Here is an 18,724-nt window from a genome sequence, read left to right on the forward strand (position 1 = left end):
GAGGGGATTCAAATACTCAAACATGGACAATATGAATGGACTGGAGGAAGTGGAACAAGGAAGGTGTGGAAATGTTCAGATTCCATCATCGACATTTCATTGGAAGTCGACACTGCTGAGGAGATGAAGTGTAGTGGACTACATTCCAGTGTCTGCAATGATATATAGACATATTTGCATGTGTAATACATAATTTGTGTTGTATTCTTTCTGTATTAATTTTTTGAAGAATTATGTTTTCTGTTGTTGGGTACATGTGGGGACCTCAGATGTTTTTGTTTATTTCGTTGAAGCTTAGGGATATTGGGTCTAGGCAGGGACAGAGAGAATCCACAGGAGGGTCCGATGGGTCGACCAGCCTGAATGTGGACATTTTTGATTGTATTTTGTTTGCTGAGGTTTTCATGTGTATTCAATTGCATCATAGCTTAAAATGCATTGATAAAGATTTATAAATTGATCTGGAGTACTTAGGTGGTCGCCTGGGGCAGAGGGGCCGTGAGAGAATTTTCCTGTCTTGATTGATTGACAGACTTGTGGAGGTCTACAAAAAAATTTTCTGAAGTCTTGGCTGATTTCTTTTCATTTTCCCATGATGTCAAGCAAAGAGGCACTGAGTTTGAAGGTAGGCCTTGAAATACATCCACAGGTACACCTCCAATTGACTCAAATTATGTCAATTAGCCTGTCAGAAGCTTCTAAACCCATGACATCATTTTCTGGAATTTTCCAAGCTGTTTAAAGGCACAGTCAACTTAGTGTATGTAAACTTCTGACCCACTGGAATTGTGATACAGTGAATTGCGGTGGTTTGCGCTTTCAGTTTTGCGCGAATGCTGCCATCTATCCACGGTTTCTGGTTAGGGTAGGTGATACAGTGAATTATAAGTGAAATAATCTGTCTGTAAACAATTGTTGGAAAAATTACTTGTGTCATGCACAAAGTAGATGTCCTAAACGACTTGCCAAAACAATAGTTTGTTAAGAAAACATTTGTGGAGTGGTTGAAAAACGAGTTTTAATGAATTCCAACCTAAGTGTATGTAAACTTCCGACTTCAACTGTAGCTAGAGCTGAACTGGCTGTGGTAGCTACTAGCAATTTCAGAATGTGGGGGGGTCATGTCCCCGCCGTCCCCAGTGAAAGTTGCATATGTGCTGCGTGTTCACTCGCCCACACCCACCCCCACCCACCCACAGACAGACTCCATCCTTCTCTCCAGTCTCCTGAGTGAGTTCTGGCAGACGAGAGGTGTGTGAAGCAGGAAGAGAAAAGCAGCAGGGAGAGAAAATATGGTGCTTTTATTTTGAGTAACTGATATATATATTTTATTCTGAATATTATTTTATTTTTTGCCTGATTTATGAAGGTTAACAACCATTTGTTTATTTTAGTTTGTGAGCGCTTTGCTTTTTCCTATGGGGATGGATGACAAAGGGATTTTACATGCCTGTTACCTCATTTTTATACCCCATTGAAACAGGAAGCCATGGACGGCCACAATACAGTTAAAAAAAGTAGAATGTTAATGCAGATTTAATTTTGTTTGATTTTATGTATAAGAATCTTTAGGGTTGGCAATACTTTTGACACTTATCTTTTTGAGAGAAAAAAATATTACTTCTTAGACAAAATCTCTCTGAGCAATTGTTTTAGTGTAAAATAATATTATTTCCCCTTTTTTGCATACAATATAGCACAGCATTTGTATTATTTATTTTATATATCGTTTTTGAGCATCTTTATCAAGGGTGTCAATACATTTGGAGCTGTGAGTGAGTGAGTGAGCGTGTGTGTGTGTGTATTCTGTCTGTCTGTCTGTGTGTGTGTCTGTGTCCTGTTTTTTTTTCATAGAGTTTTTGAGGTTTTTACCGGAGGTTCTTTTTCAATATTGTTTATTGTATTATTTTACTGCAAGCAGACCTTCAGAGAGGGGGGTGTAGAGGGGTGTCTATGGGGACTGTATGGGGATGGGGTTTCTGTTGAAGTCAGGCAGAATGCAGCAGAATCTCTGGCAGAGACACTTTGTCATTGAGATGCAAATCCAGCACAGAGAGATTAACACACCCACACTGAACTGAGCTGAGACGCACACACACACAGAAAGAGAGAGAGAGACACAGAGACACAGTCATTGGAGTTGGAGGTCACATATTTTGCTGCACTGGGCAGATCTGATGAAGGTGGTGGGAATGTCAAATTATATATTGATCTCACCTGTGTGTTTGAGTGTGTAGTATGTGCTGAATCTGGAGGAAGCGGTACTCGCTAAGCATGCAAGTAGCATGACGTCCATTACACCAGGGCCGGATTAAGAAATCTGTCCCTTCCCCCCGCCTAACCACCCACTATGGATTATACATTTACATTTTAGTCATTTAGCAGACGCTCTTATCCAGAGCGACTTACATGAGCAATTAGGGTTAAGTGCCTTGCACAAGGGCACATCGACAGATGTTTCACCTAGTCGGCTCGGGGATTAGAACCAGCGACCTTTCAGTTACTGGCACAACGCTCTTAACCAATAAGCTACCTACCGCCCCATTATATGTTTATGGACACAATGCAACAAGCTGTAGCCTATATTTGCTGCCCAAACTGTGGCATTCCCAACTGTAGGCATACATGTAACTGCCAAAATAAAGGAAACACTTGAGTAAACAATGGATACAAAGTATATGTTAGGGTGTGGGGTGCATTTTCCTGGCATGGTTTAGGTCCACTTGTAGAATCTATGCCAAGGGTCATTGAAGCTATTTTGGCAGCTCGTGGTGGTGCAACACCCTTTTAAGACACTTTATGTTGGTGTTTCCTTAATTTTGCCAGATACCTGTATGTGCATGTGATAAAACTTAATCCACAGTTATTTTTTTATAAACTATTGATCCTCTTTGGCTAAATTATGCTCTCCACACAGCTCCTGAGGACGGATAAAAAATTAAAATAAAGAAATACATAATATTTTATTATAATTTGTTTTGGCTCTTGGGCCCCCTACAGGCTTTGGCCCACTCACACAATTGACTATTCACATGTATTTATTATACAGTTTATATTTTTCATTTTTTTATTAATCAGTTACCCAATTACGGCATGGCCCCCCAGTTACCCAAGTGTGCCCCCTACCTCCTCTCATCCCTCCAATCTGATGATTAGCACAGCGGCAGCAGGCAGCAGCAGGCTGTCTACACTAATTGAGAGTGGGCTCCTGTGGTTGGCGGTTACAATAAAAAATATATAAAATATATACTACATATATACTGTACACTGTTTATAATATGTGCAGTATATATTTCCTTACTATGATTTTTTTTTAAACTTGTTTTGTTCTTTTATTTCTTTAGATTTTTTTGCTGCCTCTTGGGCCCCCCACGGGCCTGGGCCCAGAGGCTTCAGCCCCAGTAAGCCCCTGCATTAATCCGACCCTGCGTTACGCATGCATGTAAGTGTGTGTGTGTCCTTGTGTGTTCTTGTATAAGTGTGTGTTTCCCTCACAGTTTACATACACTTAGGTTGGAGTTATTAAAATTCGCTTTTCAACCACTCCACAAATTTATTGTTAACAACCTATAGTTTTGGCAAGTCGGTTAGGACATCTACTTTGTGCATGACACAAGTACTTTTTCCAACAATTGTTTACAGACAGATTATTTCACTTTTAATTCACTGTATCACAATTCCAGTGGGTCAGAAGTTCACATACACTAAGTTGACTGTGCCTTTAAACAGCTTGGAAAATTCCAGGAAATGATGTCATGGCTTTAGAAGCTTCTGATAGCCTAATTGACATCATTTGAGTCAACTGGAGGTGTACCTGTGGATGTATTTCAAGGCCTACCTAAAACAATTGCTCAGAGAGATTTTGTCTAAGAAGTTATATTTTTTTCTCTCAAAAAGATAAGTGTCAAAAGTATTGCCAACCCTAAAGATTCTTATACATAAAATCAAACAAAATTAAATCTGCATTAACATTCTACTTTTTTTAACTGTATTGTGGCCGTCCATGGCTTCCTGTTTCAATGGGGTATAAAAATGAGGTAACAGGCATGTAAAATCCCTTTGTCATCCATCCCCATGGGAAAAGGCAAAGAGCTCACAAACTAAAATAAACAAATGGTTGTTAACCTTCATAAATCAGGCAAAAAATAAAATAATATTCAGAATAAAATATATATCAGTTACTCAAAATAAAAGCACCATATTTTCTCTCCCTGCTGCTTTTCTCTTCCTGCTTCACACACCTCTCGTCTGCCAGAACTCACTCAGGAGACTGGAGAGAAGGATGGAGTCTGTCTGTGGGTGGGTGGGTGGGTGTGGGCGAGTGTACACGCAGCACATATGCAACTTTCACTGGGGACGGCGGGGACATGACCCCCCCACATTCTGAAATTGCTAGTAGCTACCACAGCCAGTTCAGCTCTAGCTACAGTTGAAGTCGGAAGTTTACATACACTTAGGTTGGAATTCATTAAAACTTGTTTTTCAACCACTCCACAAATGTTTTCTTAACAAACTATTGTTTTGGCAAGTCGGTTAGGACATCTACTTTGTGCATGACACAAGTAATTTTTCCAACAATTGTTTACAGACAGATTATTTCACTTATAATTCACTGTATCACCTACCCTAACCAGAAACCGTGGATAGATGGCAGCATTCGCGCAAAACTGAAAGCGCAAACCACCGCAATTCACTGTATCACAATTCCAGTGGGTCAGAAGTTTACATACACTAAGTTGACTGTGCCTTTAAACAGCTTGGAAAATTCCAGAAAATGATGTCATGGGTTTAGAAGCTTCTGATAGGCTAATTGACATAATTTGAGTCAATTGGAGGTGTACCTGTGGATGTATTTCAAGGCCTACCTTCAAACTCAGTGCCTCTTTGCTTGACATCATGGGAAAATCAAAAGAAATCAGACAACACCTCAGAAAAAGAATGTGTAGACCTCCACAAGTCTGGTTCATCCTTGGGAGCAATTTCCAAACGCCTGAAAGTACCGCGTTCATCTGTACAAACAATAGTACGTAAGTATAAACACCATGGGACCACGCAGCCGTCATACCGCTCAGGAAGGAGATGCGTTCTGTCTTCTAGAGATGAACGTACTTTGGTGCGAAAAGTGCAAATCAATCCCAGAACAACAGCAAAGGACCTTGTGAAGATCCTGGAGGAAACAGGTACAAAAGTATCTATATCCACAGTAAAACGAGTCCTATATCGACATAACCCGAACGGCTGCTCAGCAAGGAAGAAGCCACTGCTCCAAAACCGCCATAAAAAAGCCAGACTACGGTTTGCAACTGCACATGGGGACAAAGATCGTACTTTTTGGAGAAATGTCCTCTGGTCTGATGAAACTAAAATAGAACTGTTTGGCCATAATGACCATCGTTATGTTTGGAGGAAAAAGGGGAACGCTTGCAAGCCAAAGAACACCATCCCAACCGTGAAGCATGGGGGTGGCAGCATCATGCTGTGGGGGTGCTTTGATGCAAGAGGGACTGGTGCACTTCACAAAATAGATGGCATCATGAAGAAGGAAAATTATGTGGATATATTGAAGCAACATCTCAAGACATCAGTCAGGAAGTTAAAGCTTGGTCGCAAATGGGTCTTCCAAATGGACAATGACCCCAAGCATACTTCCAAAGTTGTGGCAAAATGGCTTAAGGACAACAAAATCAAGGTATTAAAGTGGCCATCACAAACCCCTGACCTCAATCCTATAGAACATTTGTGGGCAGAAATGAAAAAGTGTGTGCGAGCAAGGAGGCCTACAAACCTGACTCAGTTACACCAGCTCTGTCAGGAGGAATGGGCCACAATTCACCCAACTTATTGTGGGAAGCTTGTGAAAGGCTACCCGAAACGTTTGACCCAAGTTAAACAATTTAAAGGCAATGCTACCAAGTACTACTTGAGTGTATGTAAACTTCTGACCCACTGGGAATTTGATGAAAGAAATAAAAGCTGAAATAAATAATTCTCTCTACTATTATTCTGACATTTCACATTCTTAAAATAAAGTGGTGATCCTAACTGACCTAAAACAGGGAATATTTACTAGGATTAAATGTCAGGAATTGTGAAAAACTGAGTTTAAAATGTATTTGGCTAAGGTGTATGTAAACTTCCGACTTCAACTGTATAGAATGTTCCTGAGTGGCCTAGTTACAGTTTTGACTTAAATTGTTTGGAAATCTGTGGCAAGACTTGAAAATGGCTGTCTAGCACTGATCAACAACCAACTTGACAGAGCTTGAAGAATTTTTAAATAATAATGTGAAAATATTGTACAATCCAGTTGTGTAAAGCTCTTAGAGACTTACCCAGAAAGGCTGACAGCTGTAATTGCTGCCAAAGGTGATTCTAACATGTTTGTGTATGTGTGTGAGAGAGTATCTCTGTGTTCACTTTCTTTGTTGTTGTTCTTTGGCTCAATCCTGTAAATCCTCGTGCAGCTCTTCTTATCATTGGAGATTTGGCAGCTTCAGTGTGTGTGTGTTTCTCCGTCCTTGTGCTGCAAGTCCACAGGAGCCAACTGATGACATACACACACACACAAACACACACACATGCACACACTCCTAACCCAGCGCTGTATTCCTGGGGACCCTCTCTGACCACGGCCTACTTCCTCATTGGTCATGTGACCAGCAGAAGGCATCACAGTGATTAAATGGAAGAATCACAAGTCCCATGACATAAAGGCAGACCCCTTGACTTTTTCCACATTTTGTTACGTTACGGCCTTAATCTAAAATGGATTAAATAGTTTTTTTCCTTCATCAATCTACACACAATAACCCATAATGACAAAGAAAAAACAGGTTTTTAGAAATGTTTGCAAATGTATAAAAAACCCAACTGAAATATCACATTTAGATAAGTATTCAGACCCTTTACTCAGTACTTTGATGAAGTGATTACAGCCTCAAAGTCTTCTTGGGTATGACGCTACAAGCTTCGCACACCTGTATTTGGGGAGTTTCTCCCATTCTTCTCTGCAGATCCTCTCAAGCTCTGTCAGGTTGGATGGGGAGCGTTGCTAAACATCTATTTTCAGTTCCCTACCAGAGATGTTTGATCGGGTTCAAGTCCGGGTTCAAGTTGGGGCTCTGGCTGGGCCACTAAAGGACATTCAGAGACTTGTCCCAAAGCCACTCCTGCGTTGTCTTGGCTGTGTGCTCAGGGTCCTTGTCCTGTTGGAAGGTGAACCTTCGCCCCAGTCTGACGTCCTGAGCGCTCTGGAGCAGGTTTTCATCAAGGATCTCTCTGTACTTTGCTCCGTTCATCTTTCCCACAATCCTGACTAGTCTCCCAGTCCCTGCCGCTGAAAAACATTCCCACAGCATGATGCTGCCACCACCATGCTTTACCGTAGGGATGGTGCCAGGTTTCCTCCAGACGTGACGCTTGGCATTCAGGCCAAAGAGTTCAATCTTGGTTTCATCACACCAGAGAATCTTGTTTCTCATGGTCTGAGAGTCATTTATGTACCCTTTGGCAAACTCCAAGCCAGCTGTCATGTCCCTTTTACTAAGGAGTGGCTTCCGTCTGGTCACTCTACCATAAAGGCCTGATTGGTGGAGTAATGCAAAGATGGTTGTCCTTCTAGAAGGTTCTCCCATTTCCACAGAGGAAATCTGGAGCTCTGTCAGTGGCCATGAGGTTCTTGGTCACCTCCCTTACCAAGTCCCTTCTCCCACGATTGCTCAGTTTGGCCGGGCAGCCAGCTCTAGGAGAGTCTTGGTGGTTCCAAACTTCTTCCATTTAAGAATGATAGAGGCCACTGTGTTCTTGGGGACCTTCAATGCTGCAGAAATGTTTGGGTACCCCTTCCCCGGATCTGTGCCTCGACACAATCCTGTCTCGGAGCTCTACGGACAATTCCTCAGACTTCATGGCTTGGTTTTTGCTCTATTATGCAGTGTCAACTGTGGGACCTTATATAGACAGGTGTGTGCCTTTCCAACTCATGTCCAATCAATTGAATTGAACCAATCAAGTTCTAGAAACATCTCAAGGGTGATCAATAGAAACAGGATGCACCTGAACTCAATTTCGAGTCTCATAGCAAAGGGTCTGAATACTATCTACTAACCCTAGCTCTAACCCTAACCTTAGCCCTTATCCTTACCATAAACTTAACCCTTACCTTAACCTTAACCCTTACCCTAACCCTTGTTCTAAACCTAGCCCTAACCCTATCCATAACCTTAGCAAGCAGTTGCTTATCAACAGATAGTTTGTTGATAGTATGACCATCTGTAGAGCATCTAAAGACGGACAATCCGGACTATCCAAATTAAGTGTGACCAACCATTCTTAATTTGTTTACATGCAAAGTTTATGTTCCCTTCCATCACGCGACAATACATTGTCAAGTTTATTTTCCCTGTCTCCTAGCTCACGCAAACATGGCTAACGTAACAGGAGAAATATAAAGAAAGGTTATGATGGTCAAACACCATCGTGGAAACAGGTGCTGCGCGCGTGAAATTCCCGGTTTGGAAGGATTTTGGAGTCATTGTGGACAAGGAGGACATTAGGACAACAACCTGGTAGATGGATACACAGCCATTAAAAGTGCAAGCAGTTATTTGTTTATGATAATTCAGTTAATTTGTGGGACTTGCAACAGCAAACGTCCAACTCTAAATCTTTATCATACTTCATATTCGATGGGGTTGTGATCAGGGCTCTGTGCAAGCCAGTCAACTTCTTCCACACCGATCTCGACAAACCATTTCTGTATGGACCTCGCATTGGTCACGGAGGCATTGTCATTGTATGCTGTAGCGTTAAGATTTCCTTTCACTGGAACTAAGGGGCCTACCCAAACCATGAAAAACAGCCCCAGACCATTATACCTCCTTCACCAAACTTTACAGTTGGCACTATGCATTCGGGCAGGTAGCGTTCTCCTGGCATCCCCCAAACCCATATTAGTTTGTTGGACTGCCAGATGGTGAAGCGTGATTCATCACTCCAGAGTCTAATGGCGGCGTGATTTACACCACTCCAGCCGATGCTTGGCATTGCGCATGGTGATCTTAGGCTTGTGTGCGGCTGCTCGGCCATCAAAACCAATTCATGAAGCTCCCTACGAACAGTTCTTGTGCTGACGTTGCTTCCAGAGGTAGTTTGGAACTCGGTAGTGAGTGTTGCAACTGAGGATAGACTATTTTTACGAGCTACGCGCTTTAGCACTCGGCGGTCCCATTCTGTGAGCTTGTGTGGCCTACCACATCGCGGCTGAGCCGTTGTTGCTCCTAGATGTTTCCACTTCACAAAAACAGCACTTACAGTTGACCGGGGCAGCTCTAGCAGGGCAGAAATCTGAAGAACTGACTTGTTAGAAACAGTGCTACGTTGAAAGTCACTGAGCTCTTCAGTAAGGCCATTCTTTGGAGATTGCATGGCCGTGTGCTTGATTGTATACACCTGTCAGCAACGGGTGTGGCTGAAATAGCCGAATCCACTAATTTGAAGGGGTGTCCATATACTTTTGTATATATTGTGTAAATGGCAAACTACCTTCATTAGATACATTTCAATTTCAAAACTATAAGTCCTACAAACACATGCTTAGTACTGTTAAAAAGGTAAGAACTGTGGGATGCTGATACAGATGTACAGCAACAATGTGACTATTACAGAGCCAGAGCAACAGCAGGCAAAGAAAATCACATTTTCCCCATGTTGGGGAATAAGAGATTTTAAAGTCTAGGTTTCAAATAAATTACGTCACCAATTACCATTACAAAAATATTTATTGTTGTATAACACAATAACATTTTTGTCATATCTTTTGACCATCATAATGATATAAGCCAGATAGGCCGATAATGTCATGCCCTTATGTCAGTCATTAGTCAAAAAGAGGGTGTGTTATCCTGCTCCTGAAATCTGCTCCTGCATTCATGCCAGTCATCAGCAACAGAGCATTGGGGTAGTTGCATGTCTGACATCAATGTGTGCACAATTATAATGATAATTTAATGAGGTCAATAAAATAAAAATATATATCATGCAAAATATAGCCCTATTTGGTAAAAGACCAAGTCCATATTATGGCAAGAACAGCTCAAATAATAAATAACGACAGTCTTTCATTACTTAAGACATGAAGGTCAGTCAATCCGGAAAATGTCAAGAACTTTGAAAGTTTCTTCAAGTGCAAGCGCTATGATGAAACTGGCTCTCATGAGGACCGCCACAGGAAAGCAAGACCCAGAGTAACCTTTGCTGCAGAGGATAAATTCATTGGAGTTACCAGCCTCAGAAATTGCAGCCCAAATATGTTCTTCACAGAGTTCAAGTAACAGACACATCTCAACATCAACTGTTCAGAGGAGACTGCGTGAATCAGTCCTTCATGGTCTAATTGCTGCAAAGAAACCACTACTAAAGGACACCAATAATTAGAGACTTGCTTGGGCCAAGAAACACGAGCAATGGACATTAGACCAGTGGAAGTCTGTCCTTTGGTCTGATGAGTCCAAATTTGAGATTTTTGGTTCCAACCGCTGTGTCTTTGTGAGACGCAATGTAGGTGAACGGATTATCTCCGCATGTGTAGTTCCCACCGTGAAGCATGGAGGAGGAGGTGTTATGGTGTGGGGGTGCTTTGCTGATGACACTGTCAGTGATTTATTTAGAATTCAAGGCACACTTAACCAGCATGGTAACCACAGCATTCTGCAGCGGTAAGCCATCCCATCTGGTTTGGGCTTGGTGGGACAATTATTTGTTTTTCAACAGGACAATGACCCAACACACCTCCAGGCTGTGTAAGGGCTATTTGACCAAGAAGGAGAGTGATGGAGTGCTGCATCAAATGACCTCGCCTTCACAATCACCCGACCTCAACCCAATTGAGATGGTTTGGGATGAGTTGGACCACAGAGTGAAGGAAAAGCAGCCAACAAGTGCTCAGCATATGTGGGAACTCCTTCAAGACTGTTGCAAAAGCATTCCAGGTGAAGCTGGTTGAAAGAATGCCAAGAGTGTGCAAAGCTGTCATCAAGGCAAAAGGTGGCTACTTTGAAGAATCTTAAATATAAAATATATTTTGATTTGTTTAACACTTTTTTTGGTTACTACATGATTCCATGTGTGTTATTTCATAGTTTTGATGTCTTCACTATTATAGATAAATAGAGAAAAACCCTTGAATGAGTAGGTGTGTCTAAACTTTTGACTGGTACTGTAAGTGTTCGTGAGAGTCTCACCTTTACACAGTGGTCACATTAGTGTTTGGACGCTACAGACAAAAGTTGGCAGACCGGCTGTACCGACTTCAGACGAGTCCCAAGGCGCTTTTGGGGGTCGCAAAACGGAGAAGACCATCGTGTTCGGGAGAGTCTCATCTTTCCATAGAGGGGTCATAATAGTTTGTAGGCCAAACCGTTCGGACACTATAAATGATTTGGTGAGAAGACATAATGGCACTTACGCCACACAGTGCATAAAGTATTCAGACCCCTTGACTTTTTCCACATTTTGCTATGTTACAGACTTATTCTAAAATGGATTAAATTAGACATTTCCCACATCAATCTACACACAATACCACACAATGACAAAGAGAAAACAGGTTTTTAGAAATGTTTGCAAATGTATAAAAAAAAAAGAAAAAACAGCAATACCTTATTTACATACCATCTTGAACCATCTTGAACCTGATCGAACATCTCTGGAGATACCTGAAAATTGCTGTGCAGCGACGCTTCCCATCCAATCTGACAGAGCTTGAGAGGATCTGCAGAGAAGAATGGGAGAAACTCCCCAAACACAGGTGTGCCAAACATGTAGCGTCATACCCAAGAAGACTCAAGGCTGTAATCGCTGCCAAAGGTGCTTCAACAAAGTACTGAGTAAAGAGTCTGAATATTTTTTGCTAAACATTCTAAAAACCAGTTTATGCTTTGTCACTATGGGGCATTATGTGTAGATTAATGAGGAAAATAAATAAATAATAAATTTTAGAATAAGGCTGTAACGTAACAAAATGTGGAAAAAGTCAAGGGGTCAGAATACTTTTCGAATGCACTGTAGCTACATAGCTGACTACGTTTTTAAGAGAGAGCTTTTCAATTGGCATCTCTCCCACTGTTTTCAGTCACAGGTGGGGACTGGATTAGGTGTGAGCAGTACAGGAGGTGGGCTCATGTTTGACTGGGGATAGCTTTAATTGTGACCTATGCACAAATTAGAATTGTGCAATAGCAGAGCATAAGAGAGTTGCCACATCAATGTTACACTGAATTAATTAGTTAAGTTTGTGTTATTAAATGTTCAGTTCCAATGTTATTCAATGTTATTAGTTGTATTCCATTCCAATATTATATTCCAATGAATATTTTTTTTATGGATTAATAACAACTATTGAAAAACTTTTGCTCCTCATTTTAAAGACTACTGAGATTTTAAATCTTGCATTGTTCAAATCATATTTAGTGCAATTGTACATAATGAATTGTATGAAAAAGTAACAATTAAGAAAAAAACTAAGAAAATTAATGTGCAGGTGAGTTAAAAAGAGGGACTTTACATCAAATCTCCTCATAGTGCAGATATTAATGCTGACATGTGCAACACCATTTCCCCCCCATATTTTATTAAAATAATTAAAATAAGACAACTAGACTTAGCTTTTAAGGATTACTTACTAAAGAAGTTCTAAATAAAACTGATTAAATGGATTTTAACACACTTGTGTGAAACCCTATTCCATAATCTTCTACCCGGGTAACTGGCACCCCCGGGGGCCAGTTACCCCGGTACTTAAATAAAGTTCACCTATGTGCAATCTAAGTGTCACATGATCTTTCACATGATCTCAGTATATATACACCTGTTCTGAAAGGCCCCAGAGTCTGCAACACCACTAAGCAAGGGTCACCACCAAGCAAGCGGCACCATGAAGACCAAGGTTGGGTTATAAAAAAATATCAGAAACTTTGAACATCCCACAGAGCACCATTAAATCCATTATTAAAAAATGGAAAGAATATGGCCCCACAACAAACCTGCCAAGAGAGGGCCACCCACCAAAACTCACGGACCAGGCAAGGAGGGCATTAATCAGAGGCAACAAAGAGACCAAAGATAACCCTGAAGGAGCTGCAAAGCTCCACAGCGGAGATTGGAGTATCTGTCCATAGGACCACTTTAAGCCGTACACTCCACAAAGCTGGGCTTTACGGAAGAGTGGCCAGAAAAAAGCCATTGCTTAATGAAAAAAATAAGCAAAACGTTTGGTGTTCGCCAAAAGCATGTTGGAGACTCCCCAAACATATGGAAAAAGGTACTCTGGTCAGATGAGACTAAAATTTAGCTTTTTGGCCATCAAGGAAAACGCTATGTCTGGCACAAACCCAACACCTCTCATCACCCCGAGAACACCATCCCCACAGTGAAGCATGGTGGTGGCAGATGCTGTGGGGATGTTTTTCATCGGCAGGGACTGGGAAACTGGTCAGAATTGAAGGAATGATGGATGGCGCTAAATACAGGGAAATTCTTGAAGGAAACCTGTTTCAGTCTTCCAGAGATTTGAGACTGGGACGGAGGTTCACCTTCCAGCAGGACAATGACCCTAAGCATACTGCTAAGGCAACACTTGAGTGGTTTAAGGGGAAATATTTACATGTCTTGGAATGGCCTAGTCAAAGCCCAGACCTCAATCCAATTGTGAATCTGTGGTATGACTTAAAGATTGCTGTACACCAGCGGAACCCATCCAACTTGAAGCTGGAGCAGTTTTGCCCAGTGGCTAGATGTGACAAGCTTATAGAGACATACCCCAAGATACTTGCAGCTGTAATTGCTGCAAAAGGTGGCTCTACAAAGCATTGACTTGGGGGGGGGGGGGATGAATAGCTATGCACGCTCAAGTGTTCTGTTTCACAATAAAACTTATTTTTCATCTTCAAAGTGGTAGGCATGTTGTATAAATCAAATGATACAAACCCCCCAAAAATCCATTTTAATTCCAGGTTGTAAGGCAACAAAATAGGAAAAATGCCAAGGTGGGTGAATACTTTCGCAAGCCACTGTATGCAGGACACAGGTAGCCTTCACACACACCTGAATTCCCCCATGAGACAGTCCCAGATGGCCCTGGTCACACTCGCAATGCACCCAACTGTGCAGTGCCCTACACGGTAACTGTAGGCAATCGTTTTGAAAGACTCTAGTTGCAAGGTATTTGTTGGAATATGGAAGATAATGTATTTATTATACTTTTACATCATCAGCTCATTGTGGATTTTTTTATGTTTTCATGTTTTTCATTTTTGGGGGGAGGGTAGATCAGCTTTAATATTGCAGATAGATTGTTACTTCCATCAATGTAATTGTCTGCATCACTTCCAATCCCCATATAATTTTTTTCTCTAGCAAATATATATACATATACATATCCTTTAAAAAAATATATTTCACTTTATTACTTTCCAACACCTCCACCCCTTCCCTAATTGGAGTAAACTAGTGAACAGCAATGCTTAGGCCTCTACTTCCAGCGTATACAGTTGAAGTCGGATGTTTACATACAGTGGGGGAAAAAAGTATTTAGTCAGCCACCAATTGTGCAAGTTCTCCCACTTAAAAAGATGAGAGAGGCCTGTACTTTTCATCATAGGTACACGTCATCTATGACAGACAAATTGAGAATTCTTTTCTCCCGAAAATCACATTGTAGGATTTTTTATGAATTTATTTGCAAATTATGGTGGAAAATAAGTATTTGGTCACCTACAAACACGCAAGATTTCCGTCTCTCACAGACCTGTAACTTCTTCTTTAAGAGGCTCCTCTGTCCTCCACTCGTTACCTGTATTAATGGCACCTGTTTGAACTTGTTATCAGTATAAAAGACACCTGTCCACAACCTCAAACAGTCACACTCCAAACTCCACTATGGCCAAGACCAAAGAGCTGTCAAAGGACACCAGAAACAAAATTGTAGACCTGCACCAGGCTGGGAAGACTGCAACTGCAATAGGTAAGCAGCTTGGTTTGAAGAAATCAACTGTGGGAGCAATTATTAGGAAATGGAAGACATACAAGACCACTGATAATCTCCCTCGATCTGGGGCTCCACGCAAGATCTCACCCCGTGGGGTCAAAATGATCACAAGAACGGTGAGCAAAAATCCCAGAACCACACAGGGGGACCTAGTGAATGACCTGCAGAGAGCTGGGACCAAAGTAACAAAGCCTACCATCAGTAACACACTACGCCGCCAGGGACTCAAATCCTGCAGTGCCAGACGTGTCCCCCTGCTTAAGCCAGTACATGTCCAGGCCCGTCTGAAGTTTGCTAGAGTGCATTTGGATGATCCAGAAGAGGATTGGGAGAATGTCATATGGTCAGATGAAACCAAAATAGAACTTTTTGGTAAAAACTCAACTCGTCGTGTTTGGAGGACAAAGAATGCTGAGTTGCGTCCAAAGAACACCATACCTACTGTGAAGCATGGGGGTGGAAACATCATGCTTTGGGGCTGTTTTTCTGCAAAGGGACCAGGACGACTGATCCGTGTAAAGGAAAGAATGAATGGGGCCATGTATCGTGAGATTTTGAGTGAAAACCTCCTTCCATCAGCAAGGGCATTGAAGATGAAACGTGGCTGTGTCTTTCAGCATGACAATGATCCCAAACACACCGCACGGGCAACGAAGGAGTGGCTTCGTAAGAAGCATTTCAAGGTCCTGGAGTGGCCTAGCCAGTCTCCAGATCTCAACCCCATAGAAAATCTTTGGAGGGAGTTGAAAGTCCGTGTTGCCCAGCGATAGCCCCAAAACATCACTGCTCTAGAGGAGATCTGCATGGAGGAATGGGCCAAAATACCAGCAACAGTGTGTGAAAACCTTGAAGACTTACAGAAAACGTTTGACCTGTGTCATTGCCAACAAAGGGTATATAACAAAGTATTGAGAAACTTTTGTTATTGACCAAATACTTATTTTCCACCATAATTTGCAAATAAATTCATTAAAAATCCTACAATGTGATTTTCTGGATTTTTTTTCTCATTTTGTCTGTCATAGTTGACGTGTACCTATGATGAAAATTACAGGCCTCTCTCATCTTTTTAAGTGGGAGAACTTGCACAATTGGTGGCTGACTAAATACTTTTTTTCCCCACTATACACCTTAGCCAAATACATTTAAACTCAGTTTTTCACAATTCCTGACATTTAATCCTAGTAAAAAGTTCCTGTTTTAGGTCAGTTAGGATCACCACTTTATTTTAAGAATGTGAAATATCAGAATAATAGTAGAGAGAATGATTTATTTCAGCTTTTATTTCTTTCATCACATTCCCAGCGGGTCAATTAGTATTGGGTAGCATTGCTTCCCATAATAGTTGGGTGAATTTTGGCCCATTCCTCCAGACAGAGCTGGTGTAACTGAGTCAGGTTTGTAGGCCTCCAGCATCATGCTGTGGGGGTGCTTTGCTGCAGGAGGGACTGGTGCACTTCACAAAATAGATCATGGCATCATGAGGAAGGAAAATTATGTGGCTATATTGAAGCAACATCTCAAGACATCAGTCAGGAAGTTAAAGCTTGGTCGCAAATGGGTCTTCCAAATGGACAATGACCCCAAGCATACTTCCAAAGTTGTGGCAAAATGGCTTAAGGACAACAAAGTCAAGGTATTGGAGTGGCCATCACAAAGCCCTGACCTCAACCCTATAGAACATTTGTGGGCAGAACTGAAAAGCGTTTGCGAGCAAGGCCTACAAACCTGACTCAGTTATACCTGCTCTGTCAGGAGGAATGGGCCAAAATTCACCCAAATTATTGTGGGATGCTTGTGGAAGGCTACCCAAAACGTTTGACCCAAGTTAAACAATTTTAAAGCAATGCTATCCAATACTAATTGAGTGTATGTAAACTTCTGACCCACTGGGAATGTGATGAAAGAAATAAAAGCTGAAATAAATCATTCTCTCTACTATTATTCTGACATTTCACATTCTTAAAATAAAGTGGTGATCCTAAGACAGGGAAGTTTTACTAGGATTACATTTCAGGAATTGTGAAAAACTCTAAATGTTTTTGGCTAAGGTGTATGTAAACTTCCGACTGATTGATTGATTGCTTCTGTGGACAGGTGTCTTTTATACAGGTAACAAGCTGAGATTAGGAGCACTCCCTTTAAGAGTGTGCTCCTAATCTCAGCTCATTACCTGTATAAAAGACACCTGGGAGCCAGAAATCTTTCTGATTGAGAGGGGGACAAATACTTATTTCCCTCATTAAAATGCAAATCAATTTATAACGTTTTTGACATGCGTTTTTCTGGATTTTGTTGTTGTTATTCTGTCTCTCACTGTTCAAATAAACCTATCATTAAAATTATAGACTGATCATGTCTTTGTCAGTGGGCAAACTTACAAAATCAGCAGGGGATCAAATACTTTTTTCCTCACTGTACTTATTATGGACACAGTATGCTTACATTATTAGTTATCTTGTTATTAGTTGTTGTTAGTTGTTATTAGTCCCATCCTTCAACTCCATTCAACACCACCCATCTATCTCTTAACACCATCCATATTGGATTTCTATTTGCCATATTTTTTTCAACTGTACTGTGATGTTTTACTAAAGTTCTGAACCTTTCTATTCTCATTGTTTCTACAGATTGTAAATTGAAATTAAACATTTTTGCTAAAAGTATTATATTATTTATCGATTGACTATGTATTTTCAGATCACCCAGTAATGCTATCTGCAGGGTTAGCTCCAGGTAAATATTGCAATCCTTTAGCCATTCCTGGACCTGTGTCCAAAAACAAGCTACAAATGGACAGTACCAAAACAAATGATCTAATGATTCTGTCTCTTCGTAGCAAAATCTGCAGAGCTGGGAAGATTGTATCCCCCATATAAATCACATTCTATTGGTAGCAAGAATTTTGTATAATAATTTAAATTGAAAAATTCTAAGTTTTGAATCCGGCGTCGTTTTGCGTATCAGTTCATAAACACTATGCCATGGAATTGTCACGCTCTGGCTCCGGGACTTTGTATGTTGAGCCAGGGTGTGTTCGTTTCGTTGTGTTTTGTTTGGTTGGGTTGTCATGTGGTTGTGTTTCCTTGTTTGTATTGAGTGACTCCCAATCAGAGGTAACGAGTGTCAGCTGTCGGCTCGTTATCTCTGATTGGGAGCCATATTTAAACTGTCAGTGTTCACCTTAGTGTTGTGGGTTTTTGTTCCTTGTCAGTCATTGTTACTGTGGACTTTACGAATCGTCTATTGTTTTGGTTTTGGCACTTTAATAAATAAAGTCAATCATGTTCGCTCAACACGCTGCGTATTGGTCTACTCCTTTGGAAGACGCTCGTGACAGAAAAACCCACCGTACCAGGACCAAGCAGCGTGTCCAGGAGCCAAGGGTCTGGACATGGGAGGAGATTTTGGATGGAAAAGGGTCTTGGACTTGGGAGGAGATCCTGGATGGGATGGATCGCCGGCCATGGAGTAAAACAGTGGAGAGGCGACTGAGAGAGGAGCAACGGCGTCAGCAGGGCCATCGTCGGAAGGACGAGAGGCAACCCCAAAAAGTTTTTTGGGGGGGGCACATGGCTTGGGCGGCTGGGCAGCAGGAGGCTGCCACAGGGAGACGTGGAGAGAAGGCTACCGGATTACGGGAGCCATTGGCGAGTAGAGGGAGGGAAGTAGTTGAGGCAC

This window comes from Coregonus lavaretus, assembly GCF_964263955.1.
Source record: "Coregonus lavaretus genome assembly, chromosome: 15".
NCBI classification, from domain to species: Eukaryota; Metazoa; Chordata; class Actinopteri; order Salmoniformes; family Salmonidae; genus Coregonus; species Coregonus lavaretus.